The 13190-nt window shown below is 42.7% G+C and overlaps 1 pseudogene; it reads left to right on the top strand.

Annotated features, from left to right (window-relative positions):
* The window catches only part of LOC115103940 (protein jagged-1b-like), a 32824-nt pseudogene extending 20162 nt beyond the window's left edge, over positions 1-12662 (top strand).
* The last annotated feature ends 528 nt before the right edge of the window (positions 12663-13190 follow it).

Genomic DNA, 13190 nt, shown 5'->3' with positions numbered 1-13190 from the left:
CCTTCTAGACTGTTTGTCTCCAAAAACGCCCCAGAAAAATCTGGCAAACTGAAGTGCTCTGTGTGTGTTCTTCCTGCTAAAAACATAATAGACCCCCATCATTTTCTCTCTCTCTCTCTCTCTCTGTGTGTGCTCGCGCACATTTTTTAGAGTAATTACGACAGTCGGATAAGGGTTTATACGCTTGGACTACTTTTATCTAAACACACACCACAGATTGAAGAAGTTAGGAGGATTTTGGCATGTGTTGAATATTTATTTATTAGAAGCTTTAGCACCCAAAGTGCTTGTGAAGGTTTATACGATGTGTGGCAATGTCAGTTCTGTGCAATACATATCAACATTTGTAATTGCCATATGCACACTGTCCTGACCTCACCCTCTCTCCCTCAGTGATTGACAGCTGCACGGTTGCTGTGGCATCCAACAGCACCCCTGGTGGCATGCGTCTGATTTCGTCCAATGTGTGCGGGCCCCACGGGCGCTGCCGGAGCCAGGCTGGGGGCCAGTTCAGCTGCGAGTGCCAGGAGGGCTTCACTGGGACATACTGCCATGAGAGTAAGTGACTCCCCCAGTTCCAATGGGTGAAGAACGGTGGATGAATGGCTGACTGGAGGATGGCTAGGGTGGTAGATGGATAGAGCCTTGGCTAGATGGTGATTGGCTAATGTGTGAATTAAGGGATCAATGTGGGGGTGTGATGGAGGCATGGATAGAAGAGAAAATGTGGCAGAATTATGAGGTGGATAGGGCAGAGCATGGATGGAGAATGGTATTGCAGGGGTGGTAGAGGACAGGATGGGCCCTTCTTGAGAAGCGGATCTTCTTTAAAAACCCTGCTTTGTTCCGACCACATGTACACCACAAGAATCTCCCTCCCTGTTATAACGATTGTTCCTGGCGCTTGACAAGATCTCTCTCTCTCTCTGTCACTACACACGCATCCTTGGGTTCAAAGCGTGCTCTCGCTCCCTCCAAACCTGGCGACTTTGTTCTCACCAACACTTCTTTCAGGGGAGAGTGGTGACCCCCCCTTGACGATAATTATTAGCTCCCTGTTTGATGGATGGCCGTTTTAGCTGCCAGCTCCTTGGCCCAGAGAGGTCAGGCGGGCTAGACCTGGCCCTGCCAGTCACTGGGTTATCAGCTCTAATGGAGGACTGGAGGCCCTAGGCGAGGCCTATTCTGTCTCTCAGACACAGTCCTTGATTAATGACCCTGTCCAGCCTTCGCTAGCCTGTCAAGGGGTGGGGAAGTTGTTAAATGAGGGGGGGGGTTCCATGCCTCCCCACCCCTAACTCTCATTTTCTTAAGCCAGGAAGTCTGCCTGTTCTTGCCTGGCCTTGTCTCTCCCACGCACTCACACACCCAACACCAAGCTCTCTGTTGTGGTTTTGGGTGACCGAAGAGGGAGTTTTGGGAATGGGGTTTTGGTGGGAGGTTACTTGAACGGAGACGACAGCTAAAATAAACGGGGCACTCGGGGAAACGGCAAAGCCTCTGTTGGATGTGTAATGTGGAAACAATGTGAATTGTTCATGTGTTCTAAGAAACTGTATTAAAAACGGAAATGGTAAATACGTCCTTGAAGGGATTTCATGGCGTGGCTTGATATTGTGCATATTCCTCAGTCTTTTGCTCGTGTTTCCTCTTTCTTTCACACGCCCTCAGATATAAATGACTGTGAAAGCGGCCCGTGTCAGAACGGGGGAACGTGTATCGACAAAGTCAGCCTGTACCAGTGCATCTGTGCCGAGGGTTGGGAGGGACCCAACTGCGACAACAGTAAGTTAATTTTCCTCTCACCGCACTGTTATGTAAGTCATATTTGTTTATATGAATGAATGGATTTCACTTTCTTTGACCCACCGGTGGATAATACATTGTTATTGAAGTTGCCTACAATCACCCCACAACGTGGTACAAGTGTTCGTAAAAGCTCATGGTTCTCTTTGTTTGTATTATTACAAAGGTATTCATACAGTGGTACACAAGTCTATACATGTGCTTATGCATTACATGCAGGTGGAACAGTGCATTGACTTCATCTGTCTTGCTTCTTAATATTGAAGACTTGTTATCAGCATTATAACGTCTGGTAGGCTAAACATAACACTTCCATATTGCATTCCTAATGCATAGGCAACACACAGTGTTACCAAATAATCCCGCTTGTTTCAAGCCTTCAAGTGACTGGGGATATGGATGATCATTAGGCCCACGTTGAAACTTTTCTGGTTTAAAAAAAAGGATTAGATGTTGGGGGTGGCAATGAGCGATGTCAGCTGTCGGCGCAGCTACAATTTAGGGAAAATTGTAGAGGCATTTTAGAATTTAAGCCAATTTGCTGCAATTCTACACATTTCTCCATGGAGCTGAGATTCTTTTTTCTTTTTTTTGCAGTTTTAAAGCTAATTTCTTAGAATTATAACATTTTTGTCATACAGTTGAGAGAAAATGTTTCAGTTTTAAAGCTAGTTTCCTGCAATTCTATGCATTTTGCCATGGATAATGTGGTGTTCTTTTGCTCAAACATAATAACAAAATAAATAATGCTAAATTAATTCCCCAAATAATGTTCTATTCACCCCGACTGTCTAGCTTTTATTTTGGTGATTTGAGAACTAACAAAGATAACGTTATGAAAAAAATATATTTTATACATACTTGAAAACCAGATGTTGTCATTGAATTTTACACTTAGTGTTTTTCCATTCTGAAAATTTGACTTACGGTACCTGAAAAAAAAAAAAACAGCGTTTAGGCAGGATTAAAATGGCAGAACAATCTCTGCATGTTTTTCTTTCTCCGTGAAAGCTGAACAGGCAGTTTTTTACTTTTGGCATTTCATGTTTGTCTCCGTCTTGTCTCCTCAGACATTGACGACTGCAACACCAGCCCCTGTCGTAACCGCGGCACGTGCCGGGACCTGGTGAACGACTTCTACTGTGAGTGTAAGAACGGATGGAAGGGCAAGACATGTCACTCAAGTAAGCCCCCCCTTACTACAGTATCGCACTTCTTTTTTTTTCCGCCCTGGGGTGGCCGTGTGTTGTGATGTAAGCATGTGTGCATGCTTGTACGTGTTCGAAAGGGTGTGTTTGTGCATAAATGAAACCTATATATGCAGGTATGTGTTAGGGCCTAATGGTTTCCTGACATTGACTATGAACAGTTGCTAACGTGTGTAGTCTTTTTTTTGCTTCCAGGGGAGAGCCAGTGTGACGAGGCGACATGCAACAATGGCGGAACGTGCTACGATGAAGGGGATACCTTCAAATGCATGTGTGCCGCCGGATGGGAGGGTTCCACCTGTAATATAGGTATGTAGCATAGCCAGCAGTGCTAAATTATTGCAGCTAGCTCTGTAGCATTTTTCCAGCTAGCTAGCATGTTGGCTAAAGGTTGTGTTTGCTTCTCCAGCTAAGAACAGCAGCTGTCTGCCTAGCCCTTGTGAGAACGGAGGCACCTGTGTGGTCAGTGGAGACTCTTTCACCTGTGTCTGCAAAGAGGGCTGGGAGGGCCTGACCTGCAACCAAAGTGAGTGATCCCAGAGTGTGTCCTCCCTTGTCCCAGGGACTTGGGTAGGTAATACATCTTTAGTAGAGAATTGTAGTTTTTTTTGCACTATTAGTTGTTCATAACAACTTGATAGTGTAATATTCAGTTGCACTACATTTTAATCTGCCATAGTAGATGAGTACAGTCTGGCCTTCGTCCATTATGTAAAGAATGTATCTAGCTAAATCTTAACAATAAGAAACGTTTTATATACTTTTTTTTCTTTCTTAGATTAATGGTATGTGGCCTCAGCTAGCCACACACTCATCTTGAGTTAATATTCAAACATTCACTGTGTTAGAGGTCGAGCGATTATAATTTTTCGATACTGATTATTGGAGGACTAAAAAAAGACTGTCGGATAATCGGACCATTTTTAATCGGACAATATACTGCTCAAAAAAATAAAGGGAACACTAAAATAACATATTCGAGATCTGAATGAATGAAATATTCTTATTAAATGCTTTTTTCTTAACATAGTTGAATGTGCTGACAACAAAATCACACAAATTATCAATGGAAATGAAATGTATCAACCCATGGAGGTCTGCATTTGGAGTCACACTCAAAACTAAAGTGGAAAACCACACTACAGGCTGATCCAACCTTGATGTAATGTCCTTAAAACAAGTCAAAATGAGGCTCAGTAGTGTGTGTGGCCTCCACGTGCCTGTATGACCTCCCTACAACGCCTGGGCATGCTCTTGATGAGGTGGCGGATAGTCTCCTGAGGGATCTCCTCCCAGACCTGGACTAATGTTGCAGGCAGCAGAACGTTCTCCACGGTGTCTCCAGACTGTCACGTCTGTCACATGTGCTCAGTGTGAACCTGCTTTCATCTGTGAAGAGCACAAGGGCGCCAGTTGGCGAATTTGCCAATCTTGGTGTTCTCTGGCAAATGCCAAACGTCCTGCACGGTGTTGGGCTGTAAGCACAACCCCCACATGTGGACGTCAAGGCCCTCATGCCACCCTGATGGAGTCTGTTTCTGACCGTTTGAGCAGACACATGCACATTTGTGGCCTGCTGGAGGTCATTTTGCAGGGATCTGGCAGTGTTCCTCCTGCTCCTCCTTGCACAAAGGCGGAGGTAGCGGTCCTGCTGCTGGGTTGTTGCCCTCCTACGGCCTCCTCCACGTCTCCTGATGTACTGGCCTGTCTCTTGGTAGCGCCTCCATGCTCTGGACACTACGCTGACAGACACAGCAAACCTTCTTGCCACAGCTCGCATTGATGTTCCATCCTGGATGAGCTGCACTACCTGAGCCACTTGTGTGGGTTGTAGACTCCGTCTCATGCTACCAATAGAGTGAAAGCACTGCCAGCATTCAAAAGTGACCAAAACATCAGCCAGAAAGCATAGGAACTGAGAAGTGGTCTGTGGTTATCACCTGCAGAACCACTCCTTTATTGGGGGTGTCTTGCTAATTGCCTATAATTTCCACCTGTTGTCTATTCCATTTGCACAACAGCATGTGAAATGTATTGTCAATCAGTGTTGCTTCCTAAGTGGACAGTTTGATTTCACAGAAGTGTGATTGACCTGGAGTTACATTGTGGTGTTTAAGTGTTCCCTTTATTTTTTTGAGCAGTTTATATATTTGTAATAATGACAATTACAACTGCAACAATACTGAATGAATAATGAACACTTATTTGAATTTAATACAATACATAAATAATGAAACATGTTCAATTTGGTTTAAATAATGCAAAAACAGTGTTGGAGAAGTAAAAGTGCAATATATACCATGTAAAAAAAGACAACATTTTAAGTTCCTTGCTCAGAACATGAGAACATATGAAAGTTGGTGGTTCCTTTTAACATGAGTCTTCAATATTCCCAGTTGAGAAGTTTTAGGTTGTAGTTAGTCATATAATATTTCTCTCTATACCATTTGTACCTTGTACCTTTGACTATTGGATGTTCTTATAGGCACTTTAGTATTGTCAGCCTTATCTCGGGAGTTGTTGATAGGCTTGACATCATAAACATTTCTGTGTCTCAAGCATTGCTAAGAGCTGCTGGTGTAACGGATGTGAAATAACTAGCTAGTTAGCGGTGGTGCGCGCTAAATAGCGTTTCAATCGGTGACATCACTTGCTCTGAGACCTTGAAGTAGTGGTTCCCCTTGCTCTGCAAGGGCCGCGGCTTTTGTGGAGCGATGGGTAACGATGCTTCGTTGTCGATGTGTGCAGAGGGTCCCTGGTTCGCGCCCGGGTATGGGCGAGGGGACGGTCTAAAGTTATACTGTTACACTGGCAAACGCAGTAAAGCGCTGTTTGAATGAATGCTTACAAGCCTGCTGCTGCCTACCACCGCTCAGACTACTCTGTCAAATCATAGACTTAATTATAATAAACACACAAATACGAGCCTTTGGTCATTAATATGGTCAAAACCGGAAATTATCATTTCGAAAACAAAATGTTTATTCTTTCAGTGAAATACGGAACCGTTCCATATTTAATCGAATGCGTGGTACCCTAAGTCTAAATATTGCTGTTACATTGCACAACCTTCAATGTTATAATTATGTCAAATTCTGGCAAATTAATTACGGTCGTTACACAGTTCCCTAGTTAATATTGCCTGCTAACATTAATTTATTTTAACTACATATACAGGTAAAAACATAATATACTTGTGTATTGATTTTAAGAAAGGCATTGATGTTTATGGTTAGGTACATTAGTGCAACGATTGTGCTTTTTCCGCGAATGCGCTTTCGTTACATCATCACCTGTTTTGGCAAAGTTGAAGTAGGCTGTGATTCAATGATTTAACAGGCACCGCAAAACAAGTTAGTTAACCTAGTAATATCATCCATGTGTAGTTAACTGGTGATTATGTGAAGCTTGATAGCTTTTTTTCTAAGGTAAGTTTAAAGCTAGCGAGCAACTTACCTTGGCTCCTTGCAGCCACAAGGTCCTTTTGATGCTGTACTTCCGTAACAGGTGGTCAGCCTGCCACCCATTCTCCTCGTGGATTGCAATGTAATCGTCCAAAAAGTCAGATTACCGATTTTGTTATATGAACTTGAAATCGTCCCTAATTAATTGGCCCGATTTTAAAAATCAGTCAACCTCTACTGTGTCTAACACAATTTTCTTATATTTCTCATTTTACAGATTCCAACGACTGCAATCCCCACCCTTGGTAAGTCAATCCCAAGCCAAGTTAGACCCAGTAAACATATCTGCCCTCAGGAATGTCCTGTTGCTGATAACACACATACACTCATCGTCAACAAAGAGCCACAAACAACTCACGTAACTCTGTTTGCTCAAGCCTTCACAATCAGACATTGTACCTTGATCCACTTCCTCTTCGACCCAACGCCATTTTTAAGAATAATATAAATGTATCTGTTAAACTGTTTTTATGGTGAAATCATTTAATGCGGACGGAATTCTTGAGTGATGCTTATTTAGATACTTCCTAAGACATGGCATTATATTTCCAACCCGTTTAGTAAATTCTTATTGGTTAAGAGCTATGTCCCCCTGACCTCTGTCTCTATCCTTTTCTCTGCAGCTATAACAGTGGAACCTGTGTGGACGGAGATAACTGGTACCGGTGTGAGTGTGCCGCAGGATTCGCAGGACCAGACTGCAGGATTAGTGAGTGTTAACCCTTTGCGTTCCTCTCCCCCCACCCCACTTACTATTCTTAAGCTGTGACAAACGTCAGTTAAGTCGGGGCTAAGTCAGGTTTGTCTTTTGGATTTGGTGGTGCTTGTAGGACAACACAATGGAGGACGAGTCTTATGAGATGGCTAGAAAAGTTCACGCTGCGGTTAACCCTTTGATCCAGTTAAAGAGAGCTCAGATGGAGAAGTTGATCACCTGCACTCATGCCCAATCATAACTTGACCACCCAGAGTTAGTCCAACTGTTAACTAGGAATGAAACTAGGGTAGAGTTTGAAAGTATTTGATCTTCAAATGTTTGTTTTTTTGTTACGAAGTTATACTACTTTGTAATTAGCACAGTTTGGTGTGTGGCTCTGGGAAAAATATCAGTCTAAGGAAAATGGTTCCAAGACGTATCGTGTTTCATTTGGAAGTCTGACTTGTAGTCACTGTCTGTTAGTCAGTAGGCTAGATGGACTGATGCATATAGATTGATGAAGTGACAGAAATGGAGTAGTACCCGAACAGTTGCCAATCTGGTCCCCTCAGACATCAACGAGTGCCAGTCGTCGCCTTGTGCGTTCGGCTCCACCTGCATAGACGAGATCAACGGCTACCGCTGCCTGTGTCCACCAGGGATGGCCGGCCCGAGATGCCAAGAAGGTAAGACCTACACCCCTCCATGTGTTCCTTTGGCGGCTCATACTGGCTTCAATAAATACATTTTCCATCATGAGCAGCAGTGTAATTATCCCTGTTGGATTTTGCCATGACAATGGACTAATTTTAGTTGGAATTTTTGTTCCTTGTGCTGTAGCTCTTTAGGTGGTGTTTACCGAACTATAAACAGGACATCAGATTAACAATGTATAAGTGTAGGGTACAATATCTTTATTAACATCACAAGAACCTAAGTCTTAACAAGAGTCTGAATACAACACAGTACATCTAGGATTTTGGGCATCTATAGCAAATGTTAAGGTTCAATCTTGATGAGACTAAAATCGGCACCTCCTGCTTTGCAGTTGCTGGGAGATCCTGTGTTGTCAGCGGTCTGGTGGCCGTGGACGGGACCAAATGGGACGACGATTGCAACACCTGCCAGTGCCACAATGGGAAGGTCACCTGTACAATGGTACGAAACCACAGGTTTTACGACAAGCTGGCTTTTTTGTGTTTTGTTTGTACTATATTCAATCCCCATAGTGATGTGAGCTAGCTATGCATTGAAGGACCACAAATTATCACCACCACTGACCACATTCCTGTCCCCCTCCAGATCTGGTGCGGTCCCAAATCCTGCCGGGTCCACAGTAAAAGCCACAGCGGTGGCGAGTGCCCGGTCGGTCAGATGTGTGTGCCCGTCCGGGACGAGTGCTGTTTTGTCAAGCCATGCCCCAGCCAGGGCGAGTGCTGGTCGGCCTCCCACAGTCCCAAGCCCCACGCAAAGTGCCACCCCGAGAGCAACTGTGCCAACGTCACCTTCACCTTCAACAAGGACACCTTGCCACAGGTGAGTTGGCGCAAGCCACATCATAAAAAACATTTGTTTAAACTTAAACTAGGAAGTCAATTTAACCAATGGCAAAACCATTGTCACATCCAGTTTGGCAGCATTTCATATTCCTTTGTAAGACTAGGAGCAGTTTGCAGTTTTTGATTAACTGTGATACTTTTAATACTTGTGAACTTATACATTGAACCTTTTGACCTCTGTGTGTGGCAGGGCTTGACTGTTGAGAACATCTGCAGCGAGCTAAGGAGTCTGTATGTGGTGAGGAACCTCTCGTTAGAGTACTCGGTGTCCATGACATGCGAGTCATCGGCCACAGCCAACAACAAGATCCATGTAGCCATCGTAAGTACCGCTTGGCAAAAATTTTGCCCTCAATTCCATGATTGTCAAGAATAAGCAAATGACCATTTTGAAACATACATTAGTCATTTAGCAGACGGTCTTATCCTAAGAATAACTACATTCGCATAAGGATTCATTTGTCCTGTTTCTCACAATATACGCAATATTCTTTCAAATGCGATATATGGAAGTTACAAGTTTCTTGTACGAAGACTTAACTCTGTTAGTTCTTTTTTTTTTTTTTAGTCGACGGAGGACCCCAGAAGAGGCAAGGCCCCTATCAAGGAAATCACGGACAAGTTCATAGACCTGGTCAGCAAGCGAAACGGCAACAGCACTATCACCACAGCCGTCATCGAGGTCCGCGTCCAGAGAAGGCAGAGCCACAACCCCAATGGTGAGCGCACAGGCAGCCATTTTTTTTCTGCAAGGACCTTCACTAGTAGTGGGATGGTTTTATGTACCTAGGTTTGAAAAATTCCTGAGCATTTCCCATGTTTTCCAGAAATCCTGGTTGAAGTATTTTGCAGTTCAAATTTTTTAATTGGAAGAGGGAGAAGATCATATTTCTGCTGCTGTCAACTTCTGCTTAAACTATAGTCTTCGATAACTAACGCCTTCCCTCCCTTTCTCCTTCCAGCAGACTACCTGGTCCCCCTGCTGGTGTCCTGTAGTCATCGTCATCTGGCTCCTGGCTGTGGTCTCTGCTTTTATCTGGTGCCTCAAGCGGCGCCGAAAGCCCAGCACCCACACGGGTGTCAACACCCAGTCGTCGTCCCCAGCGACGACAGCCGAAGACGCCAACAACGCAGTCAACAACGTGCGCGAGCAGCTCAACCAGATCAAGAACCCCATCGATAAACACGGTCTGACCAATGGCCTACCCCCAGTTAAAGAACACCCCAACCACCACCACTATCACTATGAGGACAAGAACTCTCTTATCAACGCCAAAATTAGAACAAACAACTCAGACGTGGGTAGCCACCATTCGGATGACGAGGAGTCTGAGAAGAGGTTTCAGAAGGCTAGGTTCCCAAGGCATACGCCATATACGTTAGTGGACCGGGAGGAGCGGAGCCCACAGCCGCTCCGCACGGCCGGCAAACACCCCAACTGGATTAACAAACAGGACAACAGAGACTTGGAGTCGGCGCAGAGCTTAAACCGAATGGAATTCATTGTATAGCGCACAGCTTGGTGACCTTGGCCTGGCCACTTCAACTGGTTTCTCATCGTTGAAAGGTCAGCTGAGGGGCGCTCCAAAGTTGTTGATGCTGTTGTCATATTTTTGAATCAAAAAGTTGTGATTTACCCTTCACAAAGAAGACAAATTTCCATGTGTTTAATTTATGTTTCGACAAGCTGGCTCACACTGGCAATAACGGTTGGCTGTGGTTTGGCTGGATTTCCGGGTGCTGCGTTTGCGTAAAAAAAACAAAAAACAGTTAACTTCGAGGCGGCACTTCTGTAAATGGAAATTTCGATGTACGTGTAAGAACATCTCTACGTTGTTCGGTAAGCTGCTGTTGAAGGCTTTTTACAGGCTTTTACCCGGTAGTCATACGAAGTGTACAATTTAATATTAATGTGGGTTTAGCCTCTAACTGGTTTTGTATATGTACGCGCTTCCGCAGCACCATACCACAGCAACTATCAAAACATATTATTTATTTTTGTTTGGGGCAGGTTGAGTCTGTCAGCAGTTGCTGCCGATATGAAGAATTTGTGCCAATGTAGAATGATGTATAGATCTGTAAATATTTTTTTTTATTAATCATTGTGTATATTTGATTTATTAACTTAATAATCAAGAGCCTTAATATCATTCCTTTTATTTATATGCATTGTTTAGGTTTGACAGCTTTGTAAGCTTACAACTTCCTTATTTTTGAAAATATTGTTTCAATATATACAGACATTGACCATTTTTTGTTTTGGCTCTGTACTACAGTAATTAGGATTTTAAATTATACAATGACTGAGGTTAAAGTGCAGACAGTCAACTTTACTTTGAGGGTATTTTCATCCATATCGTGTGAACTTTTTAAATTTTTTTAATTAACTTTTTCTACATGGTCTACCCATTTCAAGGAACCAAAAGCATTTGACAAATTCACTGTGTGTTTAAGTTTAGTATTTAGTCCCATATTCCTAGCACGCAATGACTACATCAAGCTTGTGACTCTACAAACTTGTTGGATGCAGTTTCTGTTTGTTTCAGATTATTTGCTGCCCAATAGAGTTGAATGGTAAATAATGTCCCATGTGTATGGCGCTTGCAACGCCAGGGTTGTGGTTTTGATTCCCACGGGGGGGCAGTACAAAATGTACTCACTACTGTAAGTTGCTCTGATTAACAGCGTCTGCTAAATTAACTAAATATTGTCATTTGAGTCACTTGTAAAAATGAATATAACATTTCTGAACACTTCTACATTAATGTGGATGCTACCATGATTACATAGAATTGTGAATGATGAGTGAGAAAGTTGGAAGCACAAATATTATACCAAGAACATGCTAACCTCTCACCCTTACCAATAACGTGAGCAAAGCATATTTTGTGGAGGGTGTGAGATATGCCTCAACTTTCTCACACATAATTATTCATGTGTTTCTGTAATCATGGTAGCATCCACATGAATCAATGAAAATACCCTCAAATTAAAGCTGACAGTCAGCAATTTAACTTCAGTCATTGTATAATTTCAAATCTAGTGCTGGAGTACAGAACCAAAACAACAAAATGTTTCACTGTCCAAATACTTTTGAACCTCACTTTGTTTCATAAATGCCAAAAGTGTTCTTGAAAGAATAGTTTATTTTTGAACAATTAGATGGCCATTTTTGTCCACTCAAAAAAAAAAAAAAAAAAAAAAAATGTTTTTGTACGATGTCTGTTTGAAACCATTTCTATGGTATATTTGCCAGGACTCTTTTGTAAGTACTTAAATGTAAATGGAATGGCAGGGGAAATGATAAAATAACACGGAGGGTCATTTGAAACAACGCAATGTGGCAGACACATTGCTTGCCAATTAAATACTTTTAGGGGAACTTTTTTTTTTTTTTTTGTAGCCTGATGTTTGAATGTACAGCATAACAAGTGTCAAGAACAGGAAAAAAATGTCCTTAGATCCTTTGTAAAAAATAATAATAACTTTCGGTGTATGTGATTACTTTGCATATATGGTAATGAACTCTAATAAATGGTGGAATTCGTTTTGCATGGCCCGGTGCCCCAGGTGGGTGGAGATTTTACTTAAGGACCAATGGAATGGTCTTCAATGAGCAAATTCGGGTCACCGGGCCATGCAAAACTAACTCGACCATTGAGATACTTGAAGAGAGGAGATCCAATGAGAACACTGTAGAACTGTCATGTGACACATAGCCTTTCTGGATTGGACGGAGACCACAAGGCTGTAAACATTTTTATTTATTTTTTGTTTGCCCTGAAAATCATGATATGAGAAAGTATGTGTACATTTCACTTTAGTGTGTTAAGAACTTGAGAAAGTATTTTGGGGGGGAGGTTGTTCCTGGCAAGTCTTTGTTTTGTTTTGGAAAGTAATATTTATTAAAATATTTTGTACAAAAACAGCTTAGTCTTTGTTTTCCATTGCTTTCTGGGGCAAATGGTCTGCCTGGTGGCGTAAGTTTGCGGGTGTAGACTAGACGACATGGCGGATTTGCCGCATTTGCTGTTGAGTGTTGAACAATGACGAGCCTTTGAGCCTCGACTATCCCTGTCCTCTCCCACACATGCACTAACAGTCTCAGCAGAAACGTGAGAGAGTTTAAAAGGCCTGTACACCGCCCTAACCTTCGTGGGAACAAGCCTGTCTTTCACCTAAATAAACAGAATGAGACACTTGCAAATGCATTTATAGAGGAATTGCTCCAAATGGAAAAAAACAAGCAATATTTTTCCTCCCGTTTGACTTGACCCTGACTGAGATATTTCATTTATATTGAACTTGATTTCTCCCTACTTATTATGCTGGGATTGAAAAACGGGAAAGTAGCATTTGTGTGTTTTAGGCACAAAGAGGTGTGGTATATTGCCAATATACCACAGCTGAGGGCTGTTCATATGAGCAACGTGGAGTGCCTGGATACAGCCATTGG

This window comes from Oncorhynchus nerka, linkage group LG21 (assembly GCF_034236695.1).
Source record: "Oncorhynchus nerka isolate Pitt River linkage group LG21, Oner_Uvic_2.0, whole genome shotgun sequence".
NCBI classification, from domain to species: Eukaryota; Metazoa; Chordata; class Actinopteri; order Salmoniformes; family Salmonidae; genus Oncorhynchus; species Oncorhynchus nerka.
The sequence above is the reverse complement of the archived record's forward strand: the minus strand, read 5'-3'. Positions and strand labels throughout refer to the sequence as shown.